This window comes from Struthio camelus, chromosome 14 (assembly GCF_040807025.1).
Source record: "Struthio camelus isolate bStrCam1 chromosome 14, bStrCam1.hap1, whole genome shotgun sequence".
Lineage (NCBI taxonomy): Eukaryota > Metazoa > Chordata > Aves > Struthioniformes > Struthionidae > Struthio > Struthio camelus.
This window is the reverse complement of record NC_090955.1, coordinates 21,987,778-22,004,092: the sequence shown is the minus strand read 5'-3', so window position 1 is coordinate 22,004,092 and position 16,315 is coordinate 21,987,778. Positions and strand designations below refer to the sequence as shown.

General features: G+C 37.1%; 1 protein-coding gene across 4 annotated transcripts in view; it reads left to right on the top strand.

The window, feature by feature from the left end:
- Window positions 1–16,315, top strand: part of LOC138060997 (protein BTG1-like) — a 29,175-nt gene that overhangs the window by 12,586 nt on the left and 274 nt on the right. The window contains exons 3-7 of one of the 4 annotated variants that reach the window (XR_011134546.1): window positions 271–367; window positions 1,045–1,169; window positions 1,719–1,904; window positions 3,661–3,732; window positions 4,475–16,314. The gene's annotated coding sequence lies outside the window, so the exon portion shown is untranslated. Of the gene's footprint in view, window positions 1–270; window positions 368–1,044; window positions 1,170–1,718; window positions 1,905–3,660; window positions 3,733–4,474; window position 16,315 lie in introns of those variants that run through there. The other 3 variants (XR_011134544.1, XR_011134545.1, XR_011134543.1) reach the window with 3 other exon arrangements.

The window sequence follows — 16,315 nt, the reverse complement described above, 5'->3', positions numbered from 1 at the left end:
AGAAAAAAGTATTTATATAATTACAGGCTTTGTGGATGCTATGATGTTACAGCTTTGAATATGAACTTTCTAGAGCAGGCTCTCATGAAGTTTATGTATGTGTAGCTCAGTAGTAACAAGTACAACTAGCTTCATAAAGAAATACTTAAGAGTTTTCCTGAATGCAGTATGATTTTTGGGGGACGATACAGTGCAGAGCCCAGTGGTGCAAACTGCCATTATGTTACCCATCTTTACTCACTAAACTGACACAAATGATTTTGGCCCTAGACTACTGATGTGAAGTGTTACCCTGAGTATCAGTTTCCAGAATTGTCTACTACCTGAAGGGATAATGAACAAAAAACCAAGAAAACAGAAGAGAAAGGTTGGTTTTTCTAGCAAATACTTCTTAAACTGTGGTCTGAAGACTTAGCCTGGTCATTCCACTAGTTCAGATAGTCAGAAAATGCTGCACAGAAGCAAGTTCACCTTATCTTCAAGCAACTAAACTTATTTCAGTTTGCTCTGTGTGCTGACTTGAAAGCCACTTTCTTCCACTGGGGCTTTTAGGGGGGAATGAACTTGCCCATTATTTATTAAACATTGGTCAACATGTCAATATATTACATATTACTTAAGTTATTTGCAAGACTGAAGCTTTGTTTTGCATGCTGCGTATGGGTAAGGAGAATACTAATGAGTGCTCCTAGCAACATCATCTTGAACACAAATTTATTTTAATAAACTTTAAATATGAAATGAATATTTAATTGACACTTCATACAGTAGTCCCTTACCTATTATTTATATAGCGTCACAAGCATCAAAGCAATGGTACATGATTTTTTTCTGTTGCAAATGTGCAGCTTGAGGGTTAGATTGGCATAAAGGCACAATTTATGTATGGTGTTTTTTCTGGATATACCAAAGGTTATCTAATGCACGTCTCACCTGAGTGCATGTTGAGGGCTGAGGGTTTTGACAAAGGGTTTTTCTAGTATTTGGAAGGGGGAAGAGGTACAGATATGTGGGGAGGGAATCATCCGGTGCTTTTTTCCCTAGGATGCTGAAACACTGGAATGGGCAGATACTGAAACAGAAGGCATTATGTATTTTGATGTGGATTGGAGCTATTTTTCATGTGTTTGAAGTATGCATGGTAAAATCTCGATCAAGAGAGTAATTAGGTATGTGCTTGAATTTAGTAGTAGTGCTGAACTTCTAATGTGGGCATAGGTATTTTGCTAAAATAGGAGTTTGGCTAAACAAAAATCATTCAGAATCATTAACTGCAGTATTTATGGAACACTGAATCATGTCATTAGTCTTTTTGCTAAATGATGTTTGGCTAGTATCTCTGACAGTCCTCATTTTTTTTAATGACTCGGTGCCGTGTGTTTTAAGCAAGAGAAAATTCATGAAAATTACTGTTATGTTTAATATTAAAAGCCTTTTGAATCAGACCTACATGAACAGAGCAGTTTCAGCATCTGTGCAGCTTATCTGAGTCTTGTGTGTTTGTTTCATGGACCTTTAATTTCTAAAGTATCAATTTAAGATTGAATTGAAGTTGAAACCTCAGCTATTCTATATGTGGGTCACTTCAGCAGAAAAGAATAATAAGAGTTAGTGTTAAGCTTTGTTACAATTGTATCTGTGTGTCATGCTATCATAATAGTATATTTGAGAAAAGTTGGATCTATTTTCTAAAATAGATTTTTTTTTTGTTTCTGCAGGCCTGTACCATTGATTCTTTTTCTAAATGCAGTCTAAAACAGTGATGGTTATCTTCATGGAATAAAAACTGAAATAAAAAAGTCTGAGAACAGAACTTTGCTGAAGTTAACGGGCTGCTTTTTAGCTGTGATCCAGAGTAGACAGTATATTTATTTGAGTAGAAATCCTAAGAAAAGCACAAACACGTAAGACATCCTCTTATTGCTCTCTGTTCATCCTGTCTTACCTTTCTGTGATTTCTCTGTCGCTTCCTTCAAATGATCTTTCCTCATGAAATTTGCTAAGCTTTTGTATCAGTGTGAAATGAAGAAATTAGTGCTAGTTTATTGGAAGACACTATGTTTCAAAAATTAACATAAAATAAGAATTAGAATAGTAACCAGCACTGGATTGAGAAGGCTTAATCCACAACTTCTCATGAGCTGTTTTTTTTCTAGCCTATTACAGCTTTTTCATGTTCATACCACACTGCGGTATGTAACACTACACCTCAATGTACCTTTTGTATTCTTAACTGCAAGTGGTTTCTTAAATGATCTGAAAGTTACTTTTACAAAGAGAATTGTATCTCTCCTGTTATCAACTTAGAATATGAGATCTGCTATCTGCTTTGTTAACTAAGCAGAGCCTTCGGTGGGCAGAAACAATTATGTTTTCAAAAGGAGTTGCTCAGTAACTTACAAGCTTATTGGACACGGTCCTAAAAAAGTCGTATACATTTGCTCTTATTTTTCCACATCTTCTGCTAATGCATCTTAGAATATTTGCATGTTTTACCCTGGTTGTTTTCTTCAGTGATTACTGGAATGTTTTTGAAGATCTATTTATTTCAAGATTTTGAGGGGGAGGGTAGCAGTGTTCTTGGAAAATATTTCCTGGTGTGGTTCATTGGCCATAAACTAATTATTTAACATGTGGCTGTGATGAACTCCATCTCCTTCCTACTGCTTCAGACACCTAGCTAAGTAAACTATAGCTGGAATCCCATTTTCAGCAACGGAATCCAAGTCTTATGCTTATACCTACAGCTATTCTTGCACATACCTAAAAACTCCTATGAATTAGTAGCCCCAAAATACATTCTTTGGCCTTTTTCTCAGTCTGAAAAATATTTGTATATCATCTCCTGTGACTTCTATGCTCAGTTTCCAATTTTTATCTTTTTTCACAGGTATGTTTAAGTGTTTAATCTTCATTTTTTTTATTTGAAACGGTTTGTGTTTCTCTAGCTCTTCATTTATCCAAAAAAGTGATAACAGTTTAGTTAGTTATTTTCCTATCTGAATTCATGTGGCTGTAATAAAACTCTTCTGAGTTCTCTAGTATTTTCATTCCTTTCTGTTTTAGTATGATGCATCGGTGGTATTTTCTATCCTGCTCCACCACCATTTTTCAGCGGTTGTTGAATGTTTTGACTATTTCAGCGTGATGGGAGGCCTATTGCCTAGAGAGATTATGCTCCAAATATAGAACATGTAAAGAGTTGCCATTTACAGAGTACAATTCTTCTTTGTTCTGTCAAGCTATTCTTACTATGCCGTAGGGAAATGGAGGAGCTGAAAAAGCCCATATCTCAAATCTAAAGGGGGTTGCCTGTTTTATAGGAAAACAAGGTAGAGTTTGCTAGTTTGCTTTATCATTAAAAAGTAAACTTTTCTTCCTTGTAATTAACAGTCTTAGGGGTGTGTTGGTTTTTTGGCCTTCATGCTTTGTTATGGAGCTATTGTAAGCATCCTCGTGTATACTTTCTGGAATATAAACAATGTTATTTTAAGTACTTCTTACATGCCTTTGTGGGCTTCTCAATATAAAGAATAAGCAGTATGTTAATGTTCTTTCTCTCACATAATTAAACAAACTCTTCATTCTATAACAGGGTTCCTATGTATTTGTTTTCATTAGAATGATTTATCATTAATACTTTTCTTTCTTACTTTCCAGTGCTTTAGAAGTCACATTTGAAATGATTGCCTTAGGAGATCATCAGTAGAAGAATGGTTGCTTTTGATAAAGGTAATATTTGTTAGAACTAAAGATTCTAGTCCTACATTTCTGCTAGAATCAACATACTTGTGAAATTGAATGGTATTTTAAGTTGGTAGTAATGCAAGCATAGACCTGAAAACCTGACAGCAAGAAAGGACAATTAACATTATATCATGCATCTTAACATAAAAGAACAGTGTGATATTCATGAAGGTTTTCTGTCATTTCGCGTTTTTCCTAATGCATAAATGCATGTCTGTCTTGTGAAGAACTTGTGAACATCTTCAGCATCTTGTAAAGTTTATCTATAAACACAAAAAGTATATCTTGAGTGTGTTTAAAGATGTGGTTATTACAGGAATGGTAGTTAAGTGACCTTTTCTATCAATAATTTTTCAAATAATTTCTGAGAACTTACTGTTTTAGAAGTCAGTGCCATATCTATTTCTTTCTATCATGCAGATTGCAGAAAACATTCAAACCATATGCAGGAAATGCAGCTTTTGAAATAAACATCCAGACTAGGGTATCATCCCTTCTCTTTATCCATGGTTACTTGGCTAGAGGAAGAATGGATGTATATTGCAGCAAGGTGGATTTAAATTAGACATCAGCTAAGGATAGTTAGGTACTAGAATGTATTACCCAAAATTTCCATCAGTGAATATTTTTAGGAGCAGGACCTGTTAGGAATGATGGAAGAAGTGATAATAGCTAGGGACAGAGAAATGGACTATCTCCCTTCCATTTTCTCTGCTTTCTGTTGCAGATTGAGGTGTGTTTGGATGATTCTGCCTTCCACTGAAATATCAAAGACTGATTTGGTGGGTTCAGAAAGGACAGGAACACAGCAATGTCTCTTTCTTGAGTGTTTATATGTATGCACCTTTATATGGTTGTCAGATGATAATCTAGACAAAACTGCAGCTATATAAAACAATTTAACTTCCACTTGAAGTAAAATACAATTTCATGTTGTCTAGTTTGGCTTGAAGAACACCAGACTCGGATGACTGCACTTACATGTAGTGAATACCTCACAAAGGAACTAAAAAGAGCAATTTGCTCTAAAAGGTTTATTTGTTTTATTGCAGTCAGAAGAGAGAGGAAGGATGCCAATAAAGAGCAGAATGTTACATCTCTAGATGTTGTCTTAGCTTTTAGCAATTAACTAGCCTGTTTTCCACAATTAATTGTTGCCTTACAGAAGAAACTGTCCTTCCTGTCAACACTATTTGGAGAAAAGTTAGTAAATCAAAGGGCAGTAAAATTAATAGTGAGTGGTTTGGGTGCTGTTTTGTGGTAGGCTTTGTCCCTAAAGCCACAGCTTAACAACAGAAAAAAGTGAAACTCTCTTCTTGGAAGTTGGGAATAACTGCTGTTCAAATCGCTTTCCATGAAGAGTGATTCATTGATTCGTCTGTGGTGTATCATTAGGATAAACTGAAAGAGCTCATTCTGCCAATAACCGTTTTACTGATAGAAAAGTCATCTAAAATGGGGCAGGCAGATGGATAGTCTCTTTCCTTGGCTTTGATGGCATTTCCTGTAAAAGCCCTGTTGTGTATTTAAAAAAACAAAAAACCCTGTTGTGTTATTAGTGACTTATGTGGTACCATTTAAGCAGGATTTTGAAAACCTCCTTCAATTTTATTTCTATGGCTTAGACTTCACTATTTTGATAAATTATTACACAATGAATTATGTAGAAAATGCTTTGTCCAATAATGTATAGCGACAGTCACAGAGGAAAGGATGAATTCTTCACAGAATTCAGTTTGTCATTTTTTTTCTTTAAGCAAACGATTATTTTGATATGCATGTAAGTAAATAGATACCAATGAATACATTATAGTAGAACATGTGCCACGAACAACATGCATTCATAACCCTCCCCCTTTGTTCCCCAAAGTCACACTGTACTGCCCTTCTCAAGTACAACCTGCTAAGCAGAATATTCCAACAGAAAGGAAAATAATTGTCTCCTTGGTTATTAAGTAAGGCATCTTTGGTTACAAAATGAGGTATCACTTTTAAAATCCTATGTTAGTAAGATAAAATTCTTGGTGTTTCTGTCACTTTGTCCTTCATTTTTTTTCCTCCTTCTTTGCAGTCTGCTCTTTGCTCTGTTATTGTATTCAGTGATCTCTCTTTTCTGTAAAATGATAATGTATAAGTAGAATTACTTGGTATCTAACTGAAACAGGATGTTGCCGATATTGCTAAGTATCTCCTAGAGGAAGAGCCTCTATGCCCCCAAATGGGGCAAAATGATGCTCGTAGGCAGAAAGAAAAGAAATTTAGAGGTAGTGGGAATAAAATTGACCAGGAAATTCTGACTCCTATCAAAACTTGCAAGTGCCCTTAGAAAGTGTTTGTGAACTGGAAGGAATACCTGGCAACCTCTGTGAGGTTGTCAGATTTTAGCAATAAAAAGACTTACCAGTGGATTCCACAGTATTCGTGCTCTAGATATAAATCTATTAGATGCACCACATTTCTCTTTGCTAGCACCTCCTAAGGTTCAGGGGCCAAATTATCACATTATTTTTCAAGCATGTAATTTTATTTGAAGCGAATGCAATACTTTGAAGGTGGTCTACATCTGAGTTACACCAGTACAGGATGCTTATTATATAGTTGGGTTTTTGGGGTTTTTTTGCTGCTTTTGTCTCTCTTGGCCAGTAAATCTTGCTTGCGGTTGATGAGCATTTTTTAGATACAATCCACAAGAGAGGAGGTGTATGCTCAAACACTTCTCCCAGTACTGCAACAGCACTCAAACATGTTTGTTTGTTTCCAGTACATCTGTTTTGGAAATGTTACAGAGCATAGAAATCTGCATTCCCAAATCACAGTTCAGCTGAGCTAATGCCGAGTGTAAAGGTGTCTACATCATGTTTGTAGATATTGCAGAAAAATGTTGATTAAAAGTAAGATATGAGTCTAACTAGGAAATTTATAATTCATTATTTGTCGTACTTTTCCCTTTATGTATAAACCAATAAGCATACATCCAATACTATTCTTATTTCTTATGCATTGCACATGCTCTTTGGCTCCCTGCATCCAGGTTCTCCTATCTGGATATAGGCATTGAGATAGACATGCTTGGCTTGCACAACTGTTAAGTGAATGCAGAGCCTTCTGCTTTGAATGGGAACTGGAACTGATCAGTCCTTTGAAAGTCTGATTAGTCCTGTTTAAAGGAGTATGGAATAATGAAGCCAAGGTAACTTAAGTAACTTCCTCCACTGACCTCCATTCTTTAAAATTCTTTGTGCAATCAAAATAATGAAATAATGACCGAGTCATTGAAGTTAAAACTTTGACTTTGGCAAAACTAAATGATTTGTTTGGAAATCATATTAACTTTAGATGAGTACCCTGAGGGAATATGAGGTCTAACAGACTACTGTGGGGTGAGGGAAATACTTATGTCTGTGAAAATGAATGATGTGTAGTATCCCCTGGCCTTGGTGAGTAAGCAACCCCAGGCATAAGACAGACACAGAACAGCAACAAAGGTTATGACCACCTGCTTAGAAACATAGGAAGGGGACTGTTTGGAGGAGGGAGCAGCCTGCAGGAGGCAGGATGGACTCAGCTGTAGGTAAGTGTGTGCCTGGCCTTGTGCCTTGCTGACTTGACTTCCTTGCTTGACCTTGGACTGCGCCATGGCTCCCAACTTGCCTGGCAATCACTGGCCCTGGTTACTGTCATCAGCCCACTTGGCTCTTCTTGTTGAGGTGCTACGGGAGCACGCCCCTTACTGCTGAGCACGCTGCCCCTTGCCTGCTGTCTCGTCTGCCCATGCGGAGCAGCTGCTCTTGCTGCTCCCTACAGCGTGGCCGGGGTCGGGGTCTAGGCCATGGCCTGTTCTTACTGGTGGTTTCCAGCGCAGTGCAGAGGCCGTGCTTGTGGCTTCCCACAGCTGCTCCTCTTCAGGCTCACCACCAGCTCCATGGCCAGGCAGCTGAGCTGTATCTGAGTTGCCCCTACCCCTGGGTGGGACGGGGAGGCAGGCAGGACTTGCAGAGGAGGATCACTGAGAACGAAGGATAGCAACTTGGTCAGAGCAATTACAGGCTGTTGATACACTCAGGGCCCTAAGTACACAGTTTATCTGTAAGACAAGATAAGGAAAAAGAAACACTTTAGCAGTATATGTAATTATCACAGAATCCCAGAATGGCCAAGGTTGGCAGGAACCTCTGGAGATCATCTAGTTCAACCCCCTACTCAAGCAGGGTCACTTAGAGCACATTGCCCAGGATCCTTTCCAGACAGCTTTTGAGTATCTCCAGGGAAGAAAACTCCACAATCTCTCTGGGCAACCTGTTCCAGTGCTCAGTCACCCTCACAGAAAAGAAGTTTTTCCTCATGTTCAGATGGACCTTCCTGTGGTTCAGTTTGTGCCCGTTGCTGCTTGTCCTACCATTGGGCACCACTGAAAAGAGACTGGCCTCATCCTCTCGACACCTTCCCTTCAGATATGTATACACATTGATCAGATCCTCCCCTCAGTCTTCTCTTCTCCAGGCTGGAGTCCCAACTCCCTCAGCCTTTGCTCATAGAGAGATGCTCCAGTCCCTTAATCGTCTTAGTAGCCCTTCACTGGACTCGCTCCAGGAGCTCCATGTCTCTCTTGTGTTGGGGAGCCCAGAACTGGACACAGGACTCCAGTTGTGGCCTCGCTAAGGCTGAGTAGAAGGGGAGGATCACCTCCCTCGACTTGCTAGCAACACTTGTCCTGATGCACCCCAGGATACCATTGGCCTTCTTGGCCACGAGGGCAAGAAGGCCAATCTGTATTATCTGTATTTTTTAAATATTGTAAGAACATTGAGACTGCAAAGTCAGTCACTCAGAAATTAGCAAATGTCAGCGTTGACATTGCCTGTGTATTCTAGCAGAAGTTTAGATTTTAATCTCATTGAGATTAAAAAAGCAGCAAAAGATAATCCTTAACTTCAGGGTGACCTGTTATCCCATACAACTTTCTGGTAAATTTCCCATGATTTTTTCAACACACAGATATGCTAGTGCTTCTTAATAAAGCAGCATAACCCTTAAAGCAATGAAATACCATTTTTCAATGATTTTTCCAGAAATTTTTGAAGTTTTTTTACACAAAAACAAACAGCAAAAAGTCCATCAAAAACTGCTGTTTGAAGCAAATAGTCCCAGGGAATACCTGATCAGGGATATTATAAAGTTTTAGTAAAATTACAAAAAACTTAAAGTGGAACTAAATGGCAGTCTTACCTTTAAACATGTCTGTCTATCATGAATGGGAGGAAAAAATAGATTCGTAGCTTCTCCTTATAATAATTATCTAAGAGCTCCCAATTATGAGAGGATGTGTGTACAAATGTTTTTGCTGGTGCTACATAACATAATGCATCAGTGAAAAACCAAAAGGGGATAAGAGGGTCTTGTTGATTTTTTTTTTTCCTTTAGGAGGTATGAGTAATGGAAGTAAAATAAAAACAATCAGCAAGCATTAAACGATGTAGACACATCACTGTATCTCCTCAAACCAATAGGTGAGGCTGTTCCCCATTACCTCTGTTCTGCAACATTTTAAACAGTATGAACCTATAACTCTCTATGTGTAGCAGACATTTTATTTGTAAGTTGAGTCCATACAGAAGACCAATTAGGAAGTTTTGTTTATTACCTGTGCTGCTGTTCTTCAGACACCGGCAGAGGTAAGGTAGGTCAAAAAATTTAAGTAACTGGCATTCCACTTCCTTCCTCTTGCAATATAGTGCAGAGTAAGAAAATGGAAATACAGTAGCCCCCTTTGTTAATCAAAAATATATCCACCTTGTAATCAGTAGTTCTGAGACTTACCAGTCTCTCTCTCTTCCTCTCTGTGGTGTTGACGGATTTGCTTTGTAAAACGTATTGGCCCTGGATCCTCAAGAACCAAATCACAATTTTAAAAAATTGTTTGCCTCTATTGCTTTTCCTGCTTTTGTCAGGTTATCTCCTATTTCCAAATACTTATTTCTAGCTAGGGGACAAACGTTATCAGTTAAGTGATTTTTGTTCTGTCTGCTGTTTTTTGTTTTGTTTTGGGAAACAGGATCACACTAGCTGATTTTACAGTGCATTGCTTGCAACTACAAATACACTTTTGTCATTGATCTTGCTACTTTAATTGTAATGAACTGTCTAGCTCTAGATCTGGTTTTGTGAATATCTTTTGTGTGCACTCTAACTTAGTGTCACAGCTTCATAATTAAAGTAGATCTAAAAACAACCATTAAGTAGAGTGTCAAGGCATATTTTTGAAATTCGAACATGCGTACCTCATTGATTTGTGGCTTCCAAGCTGCCAAGTCTTGTAATGAGAAAGGGTCTCGCTGTTCTTTGGGCCTGTTTCTGGATGAAGAAGTGTAGAATTCAACCTAGAACTTGTCTGCTATGTCATCTTAACTTTAATTCCTCAAAGGCTTTGCTTTAGAGTTTCAGAATCTCTCTCTACATTTAGGTACATTTAATTTCTTGTCGCTGGTAGGAATAGTTCTTCTCTGAACAACTCAGTTTTTTTTTTTTCTGGAAATCTGTTGCAAATGTGATATGAGATGTAATGAGATGTACACTCATTAGACTCCGATATATGCTCTTGTTTACTTTCCTAACGTTTTTTTTATTGCAAAGGATACTCTTTTACGCTTGGGTTTAGCAAACATTCGATCAGAAAGATCTTACAATTGTTAAATATCCAACTGATTACCCCTTAATCAAGAGAATTGTAGATTGTTACCTTTGAAATAGCTATCTTCAAACAGTAAGGCACAGTATGGTAGTATCGTATCACTCATCTTCTGGTAAGAGAGATCATTTCAACTCTCTTGTAATATAAGTAGATCCATCAGTAAAGTGATGGCAGAGATGTAATACTTTGGGGGGGGAGGGTAGACAACCTTTTGTTGATATGCTCCTTACTGATTTTCAGAGCATAGCAGAAATACTCGTTCATGTTCTGTGCTCTCCCTTCTCCCTTTGAAGGGTCCCCGACACGTTCCGCATGTAAGAAGGTTCTGCGGTGTTGCTAAAAGTACAATTTCATAATCAGCTTAATCTGATCTGAAACTGAGCAAGTGACAAAATGGGAAGCCTTGCACTTCCCACCAGTTTTGACTGTGTTCCCATTCCTTCTTTAAGGACAGCTGGAGTACTTGTGTGACCCTACAATGACTTGTACTGGTTTGCTGATTCAACTAAAAACTAATCATATCCAAAAATATATATTATCAGTCAAATGAATAAACTGCTCTAACTTGCCACACAAGTGCAAATGTGCTTTAAAAAAAAAAAAAAAAATTGAGAGAGGGGACAGGACTATATGGCCAGATTGGAAAAGGAGAACAAGATTGCCCTTTTGAGATGGCCTTGTATTATGTTAACTTCTGTGCCTGTGAAACTTACCTTATATCCATGTTTACATATGGGAAATGGGAGATAATCTGAAGTTAAAATTTGGAGAAAATGTCTCTTGAAACTGTGGGTTCTGTATTTCAATTGTGATAGTTCCAGCGAAGTAGGTTCTTAAAAAGGGAGTTGGCTGAAAAAATGCATTCATTTTATATGCTGCAGTTAGAATCCGGAGATCACTTCAAAGTTGTTAGTTCTACAGTCAGTAAAATGAGGTGTGTATAAACTGAAGGAATTGTTTTTAAGAAGTATTTGATACCTGTGTCAGGGAACATAAATCAGAATTTGTCAATAATTTTGCAAAAGAAACGGTCCTTCTGTACCATCGCCTGATATTATTACACAATCTGGTGTTTCTGTTTATAAACTGAAATGTAATGTGTGATCACTTTACGTTGGTTTGTAATTTATCTTCCAGAGACCTTGTACTCGGTGAACGAATGGTTTTAACTGAGGAGGTTTCAGGGTTTTTCACGGAAGCGCATTGACAAACAACGGCAGTTAAGCTAAAAGAAACAGTTTAATGCATGTATTCTCTTTCCTATTTAAAGATGGTCGTCACAGTGATCTTGTGTTAGAGAAATTAGTTTTAAGATATCCTCTGCTTTAACCATTAACAGGTCAAAAGACTAAACATGAGATTAGATATGTTTACGATATCAGACAAGTAAGTATTTTCCCAAGGGCAGACATGTTGCAAGAGGGCGTGTTTGATCGTGAGCTAGTAGTACAACATTAACCGCAAAGTAACTGCAATGTGAAATGCTACTCTCTCCCCAAAACAGCAAAAATAGTACTTCAGTGACTTCTGGCCAGGCTGCTGAGTCTGCTCTTGTCATTTGTTGTCAACTCTTTATGTAAAAAGTATTTTTCTTCTTCCATTGCTAGTACATCACTTAAAGCTTTCAGGTCTTGCCTTGTATTATCTCTTCATCTTCTCCTTCCTTGCCTTGATTAAATGCTGTAAGAACAGACTTTCAGGAGGTGCTGAAGGTGGTGGTGGGTCTCTTTTCATTCTGATTTCATGCCCTGTCAAGACTCCTATGAGTTCACCACAAAGTTCTACTTCTCACACCTCCTAATTAGATCTTCTTTTCCACGTATTTTCCTTTACTGGTCCCAAAAATTCACCTCCATGTTTTATTTTCCAGGGTAATTAGTTGTATTTTTCCCTCAGTAAATGTTCAGGATTCCTGACCATAAAAAACAGTAGCTAATGATCTTGTCTGTGTATAAAAATTTGCCTTTCTTGGCAGTTCTTTGAAGCTATATATACTGTACAGAGAATAATTTATTTACATTCTGTATCTGTAACTTCATTTCCTGCCTCATCAGACTGTATGCAGCAATTAAACCTCTTAATAATTAAAATGTCTGCTTATTCACAACCGTGGTTGTTGATGTCCTGTTAAGTTTATGCAGGCTCTTGTCAGTTAACAACATATATGTGGCCTTGGCTTCACTGACCTTAAGTCACCCACCTTTTTCTTGCCACTTACAGTCCTCTTCTTTGCACCATATTTTTGTTTCTTTGATAGCATTCATGTAATCAGTGCATGCTAAAACTTGGTTGAGGCTAATTAAATTTATTCATAGCTTGAGAATTCTTCAGTGACCGTTAAAGCTTTTCCATACTGTAATTTCTAAGGATAGACTTACTTGCCTTAAACCAATGCTCATGGAATATGGGGAAGAGATTTCACTTTTTACTCATGTTCTGTTTTTCTGTTTGCAAACATGTAAGTTACCCTAACCTATTGACTTTAATTTTAGAGTTCCTAAAATATTTTATTGTAGTTTCAAGTTGTCACATAGATATCAAACTATATATACCCTCCTGTCATATTCTCATCTTTTTTTCTTTGGTGGTCGGTGTTGCTCGCTTAGTCTGAGATGAGGAAATGACAGTCTGAGGATGAGGTTTTCTGGACTTCTAGCAAGTATATGAAATAACGCAAGTAAACTGTGGATTCGAGAAAAACTGAGGAATGGAGCAGTGGTATTGTCTTGATAATAAAAAGGCAAAGCTTTTAAATTTTAGTGAAGTACGAGTTAACATAAGTATGCTCCATTGTTGATGGTCTGACTATAATAATATAAAACTGTCAGATAATCTTCTCTAAATAATTACATGTTTTGAAAACTGAAAATGATGCAGTAGATTAAAACTAATGACAGCATTTTGTAGCACAATTTCATTCTAGTATTTTCATTACCATCTAATATTCATGGGCTCATTGTCTTGAATTTGGGATTTTGAAACATAAAACTTTCTGCAGGGGAGACATGTATAGGTCCTGGAACTTAGATCTTTGTCATGTTTACCCTTTATTAAAAAGGAGTAAATTATTCTTGGTTTTATGGAATCCTTTCATTATGGGAAACTAAAGATGTAGCACAAAAATCCCCCTCATGAGCTTATAAGACATTTGCATTATTTTCACCTAGTTTTATCGAGTCTCAATGTTATTGTTTTGGTCAGATCTGGATTTCATAAATGTTTTTAAGCCATTAGGATATTAACAGGAAACACACTTGCCTGAATTTTTGCCTCAGAGTAAATAAGACGCATGAACTTTTTAGTCATGTCATTCTCATTCCTTGGTAAAATGACCAGTTCTGAAAGACTGTATATCTGAGAGTCCAGCGCTGATAGTTCCTGGGGCATGGCTGGAAAAGGACATAAAGGCTTAGAGTTGAAGCCTACTGAAATTACAAAAAAACCCTTATGTTTCAGAGGCTTTGGCTCAGTAAAGATCTGTATACCAGAAGTCAGCCTAGAGCATTGAGATGAATAAACTAAAGATGTGAGGTCTGTGCTATAGCTTAAATCCCATTAAACACTGCTATGAATGTTCTACTTCAGGTATAAAATGCGTTAGAAAATTAGCCTACCAACATGGGATGATAGAACATAATAAAAACTTCTTCCCACCCTATTTAATGTATTGTTGTTCAACTCTTTCATGTAAAGAGCCAGGAAGACTATTTTCTCCTGGTTGTTAGTCTGTCTGACAGTGGTTTTATGTAGGCAATATTTCATTAGCTTATTCATAAGAAAGTAATATGATCGGTGATCTCAGGCCACCTTATCTTGCCTTGAGACTATCTGCACAGTTGTTGGATACAGTGTGACCACTGATTTAGTGTCTTTAGATTATTTATCTTCATTTTTTTGGTATTCCTAACACAGGAGAGCCCTAAGAAACACGAATTGCGACATAAAGCTTAACATAGCATAGTGCAGCCACAGGACCCAGCGAAATGGTCTGTGGTGCTCTCCTTGCTCCTTCAAATTACATCAAAAAGGAAATGGTGATGGGATTAAGTGGGAGCTCTAGAACTGAAGGTATGATTACCCTAGGCATACCTGAGATAGTTTTCAACTAGCTTATTTACATATTAAAATACCACAAAACACCTGACTGTGTACTGAGATTTTTCTGGCAGATTTTGAAGCTCACTGAGCTCTGTGCTCCTAAAGATAGCTAATTAAAACTAACCCAGGTATGTCTGCACAAGCTGTAGTTATGCCGTGAGACACAACTGGAGCTTCATATGGCTAAGCAACACCTTACTGTCATAACAGCACAGAAGCTTAAGATATTTCAGTCCAAGTAAACTTGTACTGAAAGAAATACTATTTAAAAACAGTAATACACAAAAAATAACACGTAATAATTGTTGTCCCTCCATTTCCAACTCTACTTAGTTGCGTTTTCACAACACCCCTGTAATGTAACGTAGTAGTAGTTCTACATGGTAGAACGGAGAAGAAAAAGATGAGGTGAAAGGACTTGCTGGAGTCCCTATAGTATAATATAATATAGTCCTGACTATATTAAAACTCAGTTCTCAGTTTTTACTCAGGCACTCAAAACTTCTACTTTATTTTTCTGTGTAGATGTATGTTTTGTAGATGTATGAAAGAATGGAATATGAATCATATTTAAAGAGAACTACAGTACAGCAAGTTAAGACAAATTAGTTCTGCCATTGCAAGACAGTATATTGAGAACATTGCTTGTCTTTGCATTTCTTCATGTAAACCTCCTTAGGTATTATTTCTCTAAAGTACAACTAAAGTAATTTTTAATGGAGGTATTCTAACTACCAGAAATTTACTTCATCTGGGCTGAAATTTCTTTATAACACTCTTTGATAAAGCCAGGATAACATAGTAACTTTTTGTATGTTTTATATATTAATTTGTTATTTCCTAATATACTGACATGAATTTTTGGCAAAAAGGGAAAGGTAACAGATACTTCAAGCATCCCACTGACAGTATATTTTTTCTTTATTAAATGGCCAGAGGAGCAGGGATTCGTATTTTCCTTTTTCATGTTTGACCCTATAGGATATTGTTAAATAAAAAGGAAAAGTTAAGTGCTCATCATTCCGTATTTTGGCGAAAAGGAAGTATAAATCCTTTTAACCACAGTTTCCTTTCACAATTCTAGTGAAATTAGGTTATAAACAAATTACAGCACTACACATTCAAAAAAGGAGCAAGGACTCGTGACAAAATAATGCAGGTTTTATTTTCTGCCTTCTAGGTGCATCTTCACTATCAGTTAGCAACCAAAAGGTTTCCTAATGTTTTCTCTTCTTTGACTTGTTTTTAAAAGCTGCACAAAAGTCAAAATTGGCTACGGTTCATATTATACCAATGTTCATTACGCACAGAAAAACTTGCAAGGTTTGTTACCTTATGATGTGTCAGCTTGGCAACCCTCATGCATTACTTTCTGAGGAGGAAAGAAAACAAAAGGGAAAACTTAAGAGAGCACTGTGATAGTTCTGAAACTGTAAAAGGGTTAATTTTTCCATTTGTAGTCAAAACTCATACTGACTTCCTGTTGGCTTCTGTTTTTTTAAAGAAAAAAAAAATGAGGGGGGGGGGGGGAAATGAATCCAGATTCTAATGAGGATTGTAGAGCTGTTCTGGAATCTAGAATGTGACCCAATCCCTGTGATAGGTAACTTATGCACGTTATTTGTCTTAAATTTACTGCATGTTACATGGGAATGTACTTATATGCCTATATTCATATCTATAGGGGTGTTTGTGTGTGTGAGATGAGGCACTATGTGAAATTATATTCAACCTTATGGATAATAAGGAAAACATTCATATTTATTCTTGCATATTTATACT